Genomic DNA, 6,373 nt, shown 5'->3' on the forward strand with positions numbered 1-6,373 from the left:
CGAGCCCCGAGAGCGAGCCCCGAGACCGAGCCCCGAGAGCGAGGCCCGAGAGCGAGCCCCGAGAGCGAGCCCCGAGAGCGAGCCCCGAGAGCGAGCCCCGAGAGCGAGGCCCGAGAGCGCGCCCCGAGAGCGAGCCCCGAGAGCGAGGCCCGAGAGCGAGGCCCGAGAGCGAGCCCCGAGACCGAGGCCCGAGAGCGAGGCCCGAGAGCGAGGCCCGAGAGCGAGGCCCGAGAGCGAGGCCCGAGAGCGAGGCCCGAGAGCGAGGCCCGAGAGCGAGGCCCGAGAGCGAGCCCCGAGAACGAGAGCGAGCCCCGAGAGCGAGGCCCGAGAGCGAACCCCGAGAACGAGAGCGAGCCCCGAGAGCGAGCCCCGAGAGCGAGCCCCGAGAGCGAGGCCCGAGAGCGAGGCCCGAGAGCGAGCCCCGAGAGCGAGCCCCGAGAGCGAGCCCCGAGAGCGAGGCCCGAGACCGAGCCCCGAGAGCGAGGCCCGAGAGCGAGGCCCGAGAGCGAGGCCCGAGAGCGAGCCCCGAGACCGAGGCCCGAGAGCGAGCCCCGAGAGCGAGCCCCGAGAGCGAGCCCCGAGAGCGAGCCCCGAGAGCGAGCCCCGAGAGCGAGGCCCGAGAGCGAGCCCCGAGAGCGAGGCCCGAGAGCGAGGCCCGAGAGCGAGCCCCGAGAGCGAGCCCCGAGAGCGAGCCCCGAGAGCGAGGCCCGAGAGCGAGGCCCGAGAGCGAGCCCCGAGAGCGAGCCCCGAGACCGAGCCCCGAGAGGGAGCCCCGAGACCGAGCCCTGAGAGGGTGCCCCGAGAGCGAGGCCCGAGAGCGAGCCCCGAGAGCGAGCCCCGAGAGCGAGCCCCGAGAGCGAGCCCCGAGAGCGAGCCCCGAGAGCGAGGCCCGAGAGCGAGCCCCGAGAGCGAGCCCCGAGAGCGAGCCCCGAGAGCGAGGCCCGAGAGCGAGCCCCGAGAGCGAGCCCCGAGAGCGAGCCCCGAGAGCGAGCCCCGAGAGCGAGCCCCGAGAGCGAGGCCCGAGAGCGAGGCCCGAGAGCGAGCCCCGAGAGCGAGGCCCGAGAGCGAGGCCCCGAGAGCGAGGCCCGAGAGCGAGCCCGAGAGCGAGCCCCGAGAGCGAGCCCCGAGACCGAGCCCCGAGACCGAGGCCCGAGAGCGAGCCCCGAGAGCGAGCCCCGAGAGCGGAGGCCCGAGACCGAGCCCCGAGACCGAGCCCCGAGACCGAGCCCCGAGACCGAGCCCCGAGACCGAGCCCCGAGAGCGAGCCCCGAGAGCGAGGCCCGAGAGCGAGGCCCGAGACCGAGGCCCGAGAGCGAGGCCCGAGAGCGAGCCCCGAGAGCGAGCCCCGAGAGCGAGCCCCGAGAGCGAGGCCCGAGACCGAGGCCCGAGAGCGAGGCCCGAGAGCGAGGCCCGAGAGCGAGCCCCGAGAGCGAGGCCCGAGAGCGAGGCCCGAGAGCGAGGCCCGAGAGCGAGCCCCGAGAGCGAGCCCCGAGAGCGAGCCCCGAGACCGAGGCCCGAGAGCGAGCCCCGAGAGCGAGGCCCGAGAGCGAGCCCCGAGAGCGAGCCCCGAGAGCGAGCCCCGAGACCGAGGCCCGAGAGCGAGCCCCGAGAGCGAGCCCCGAGAGCGAGCCCCGAGACCGAGGCCCGAGAGCGAGCCCCGAGAGCGAGCCCCGAGAGCGAGGCCCGAGACCGAGGCCCGAGAGCGAGCCCCGAGACCGAGGCCCGAGAGCGAGCCCCGAGACCGAGGCCCGAGACCGAGGCCCGAGAGCGAGCCCCGAGAGCGAGGCCCGAGAGCGAGCCCCGCGACCGAGCCCCGAGAGCGAGCCCCGAGAGCGAGCCCCGAGACCGAGGCCGGAGACCGAGCCCCGAGACCGAGGCCCGAGAGCGAGCCCCGAGAGCGAGGCCCGAGAGCGAGCCCCGAGACCGAGGCCCGAGAGCGAGGCCCGAGACTGAGCCCCGAGACCGAGGCCCGAGAGCGAGGCCCGAGAGCGAGCCCCGAGAGCGAGCCCCGAGAGCGAGCCCCGAGAGCGAGGCCCGAGAGCGAGCCCCGAGAGCGAGCCCCGAGAGCGAGCCCCGAGAGCGAGCCCCGAGAGCGAGCCCCGAGAGCGAGGCCCGAGAGCGAGCCCCGCGACCGAGCCCCGAGAGCGAGCCCCGAGAGCGAGCCCCGAGACCGAGGCCGGAGACCGAGCCCCGAGACCGAGGCCCGAGAGCGAGCCCCGAGAGCGAGCCCCGAGACCGAGGCCGGAGACCGAGCCCCGAGAGCGAGGCCCGAGACCGAGGCCGGAGACCGAGCCCCGAGACCGAGGCCCGAGAGCGAGCCCCGAGAGCGAGCCCCGAGAGCGAGCCCCGAGAGCGAGGCCCGAGAGCGAGCCCCGAGAGCGAGCCCCGAGAGCGAGCCCCGAGAGCGAGCCCCGAGAGCGAGCCCCGAGAGCGAGGCCCGAGAGCGAGCCCCCTCACACTGGGCCCTCCCTCCCTCCCTCTCACACTGGGCCTTCCCTCCCTCTGTCACACTGGGCCCCCCTCCCTCCCCCTCACACTGAGCCCTCCCTCCCCCTCACACTGGGCCCTCCCTCCCTCCCCCTCACACTGGGCCCTCCCTCCCCCTCACACTGGGCCCTCCCTCCCCCTCACACTGGGCCCTCCCTCCCTCCCCCTCACACTGGGCCCTCCCTCCCTCCCCCTCACACTGGGCCCTCCCTCCCCCTCACACTGAGCCCTCCCTCCCTCCCCCTCACACTGGGCTCTCCCTGCCCCTCACACTGGGCCCTCCCCCCCCCCCTCACACTGGGCCCTCCCTCCCCCTCACACTGAGCCCTCCCTCCCTCCCCCTCACACTGGGCCCTCCCTCCCTCCACCCCCCCTCACACTGGGCCCTCCCTCCCCCTCACACTGAGCCCTCCCTCCCTCCCCCTCACACTGGGCCCTCCCTCCCCCTCACACTGGGCCCTCCCTCCCACTGTCACACTGGGTCCCCCTCCCTCCCCCTCACACTGAGCCCTCCCTCCCTCCCCCTCACACTGGGCCCTCCCTCCCTCCCTCTCACACTGGGCCTTCCCTCCCTCTGTCACACTGGGCTCCCCTCCCTCCCCCTCACACTGAGCCCTCCCTCCCTCCCCCTCACACTGGGCCCTCCCTCCCTCCCCCTTACACTGGGCCCTCCCTCCCCCTCACACTGGGCCCTCCCTCCCTCTCACACTGGGCCCTCCCTCCCCCTCACACTGGGCCCTCCCTCCCCCTCACACTGAGCCCTCCCTCCCTCCCCCTCACACTGGGCCCTCCCTCCCTCCCTCCCCTCACACTGGGCCCTCCCTCCCTCCCCCTCACACTGGGCCCTCCCTCCCCCTCACACTGAGCCCTCCCTCCCTCCCCTCACACTGGGCCCTCCCTCCCTCTGTCACACTGCCCCAAGCTGTGAGTTGCTGGTCACACTGGCCTCTGGTGACTTCCATCCCCAGACTGAGCCGAGTGATATGATCCCGGCCCGGGTGGCACTGGAAGCACAGTGTTTGACCTCTGCCCTGGGCTGAGGGGGGCAGGGTCCATTGACTGCTGCTGGGAAATCAGTGCAAACATCCAGGTAAAAGCCAAGGATTAGGATAACACTGTGTTCTGGCTGCTGGTATTTAGTCTGTAGCCCACCTCTGTGCATTAGGAGGCCATTGGGCCCATCGAGCCCGTGCTGAGCTGGCTCTGTGACGGAGCAATCCCATCAGTCCCAGTCCCCTGCTCATTTCCTATCGCCGTACAAATATTTCCTCCAAGTATTTATCTAATTCCATTTTGAAAGTGACTGTAGAATCTGCTCCCACCGCCCTTTCAGGCAGCGCGTTCCCGATCCCAACTCGCTGGGTAAGAATGTTTCCTCATCTCGCCTCTGGTTGGTTTACCAATCACCTTAAATCTGTGTCCTCCTGCCACTGGAAACAGCTTTTCCTGATTTGCTCCATCAAAACCCTTCATGGTTTTGAATACCTCTATTAAATCTCCCCTCAACCTTCTCCACTCTAAGGAGGATATCTTCAGTCTCTACACGTATCTGAAGTCTTTCAGCCCTGGTACCATTCTCGTAAATCCCCTCAGCACCCTCTCTAAGGCCATGTTTTAAATTCATTCCTGGGATGTGGGCGTCGTTGGCAAGGCCAGCATTTATTGCCCATCCCGAACTGCCAAGGGAGCGCCGCACTGTCGGAGGGGCGGTACTGAGGGAGTGACGTACTGTCGGAGGGACAGTACTGAGGGAGTGACGTACTCTGTCGGAGGGGCGGTACTGAGGGAGTGCCGCACTGTCGGAGGGGCAGTACTGAGGGAGTGCCGCACTGTCGGAGGGGCGGTACTGAGGGAGTGCCGCACTGTCGGAGGGGCAGTACTGAGGGAGTGCCGCACTGTCGGAGGGGCGGTACTGAGGGAGTGCCGCACTGTCGGAGGGGCAGTACTGAGGGAGTGCCGCACTGTCGGAGGGGCAGTACTGAGGGAGTGCCGCACTGTCGGAGGGGCGGTACTGAGGGGAGTGCCGCACTGTCGGAGGGGCAGTACTGAGGGAGTGCCGCACTGTCGGAGATGCCATCTTTGGATGAGGCGATCCCTCCTGCACCATTTCTCCAGCCTATGTTAACCTGTCTTATCTTACTGCTTATAATCACTAGCACGTGACACTGGAAGTAATCCAGAGATTACGACCTTCTGAGGTCCTGCTCTTTAACTTCCTCCCGAGATCTTTGAACTCTGACTGCAGGACCTCAACCCTTGACCTTGTTGTGTCATCAGTTCTAACATAGAGCACGACTTCTGGCTGCCCCCCCCCCCCCGCAATGTTCTGTGTCCGTTCCATGATATTTTGATGAACTGAATCCCTTGTCTTGAGGAGCCTGCGTGTGCCTGTTTGATGCTACAGATAGTGAATGCTGTGGGGCAAGGGGTTCCTTTCCCAGCGCATGTGTTCGCTATCGTTGGGAGCAGTGCTCTGGGTCACCCACTCCCAGCGCTATTGTTGGGAGCAGTGCTCTGGGGGACCACTTCTAGCCCAAGCCTCAGCACTGGATCCAGCGATCTAATTATGTGCTTATCACAATTACAGTGCTTGTCAAATATATTCACGCATCTTCACTTGTATTCCCTACAGTTTAGAAGAATGAGAGGTGATCTCGTTGAAACATACAAAGTTCTTACGGGGCTTGACATGGAGGATGTTTCCCCGGGCTGGGGAGTCTAGAACCCAGGGGTCACAGTCTCAGGATAAGGGGTCGGCCATTTAGGACTGAGATGAGAAATTTCTTCACTGAGGGTGGTGAATCTTTGGAATTCTCTGCCCCAGAGGGCTGTGAAGGCTCAGTCTTTGAGTATATTCAAGGCTGAGATCGATAGATTTTTGATATTAAGGGATAGAAAATAGGTGCAGGAGCAGGCCATCCGGCCCTTCGAGCCTGCACCACCATTCAATAAGATCATGGCTGATCATTCCCTCAGTACCCTTTCCTGCTTTCTCTCCATACCCCTTGATTCCCATCACTGTAAGGGCCATATCTAACTCCCTCGTGAATAATAGCCAATGAACTGGCATCAACAACTCTCTGAGTTGCAGGGAATTCCACAGGTTAACAACTCTCTGAGTTGCAGGGAATTCCACAAGGTTAACAACTCTCTGAGTTGCAGGGAATTCCACAGGTTAACAACTCTCTGAGTTGCAGGGGATTCCACAGGTTAACAACTCTCTGAGTTGCAGGGAATTCCACAAGTTAACAACTCTCTGAGTTGCAGGGAATTCCACAAGTTAACAACTCTCTGAGTTGCAGGGGACAGTGCAGAAAGTGGAGGTAGATGATCAGCCCATGATCTTATTGGCATGACGGAGCAGGCTCGAGGGGCCGAATGGCCGACTCCTGCTCCTTACATTCTTATGTAAATGTACGCAGTCAGATGGAGTTCACTGGGGAGTGTGAGGTCAATGCACTCTGAATCTGAGGAAGAGAAATCTGAATATGTTGTTACTGGTGAAATGAGGAGCGATGGGATTGGGGAGTCCATGCACACACATCACACAGCTAGTACACGGGCAGAAAAAGGCTAATGTAATATTTACCCTTACCTCAAGGGAGCTGGAATACAAAAGTGAGCAAGTGATGCTTGATGAATTCAGATCAGCCATGATCTTATTGCAGGCTCGAGGGGCCAAATGGCCGACTCCTGTTCCCATGAAATGTTCTTATGAATTGCCGTTTCCAGTATTTTACAACAGTAGGGAAGATAGAAAGGAGAGCTGGCGCACAGAGTGAGAGAGATGCGAGAAGTTAGTGCCTCGGAAGCTGCTCATCAACCATCCACCTTGTCTCCCAGCACACGGACTGTGATTACTTGCTGGGCTTCCAGCGAGTGTTTG

This window comes from Pristiophorus japonicus, unplaced genomic scaffold, assembly GCF_044704955.1.
Source record: "Pristiophorus japonicus isolate sPriJap1 unplaced genomic scaffold, sPriJap1.hap1 HAP1_SCAFFOLD_747, whole genome shotgun sequence".
In the NCBI taxonomy this organism is placed as follows: domain Eukaryota; kingdom Metazoa; phylum Chordata; class Chondrichthyes; family Pristiophoridae; genus Pristiophorus; species Pristiophorus japonicus.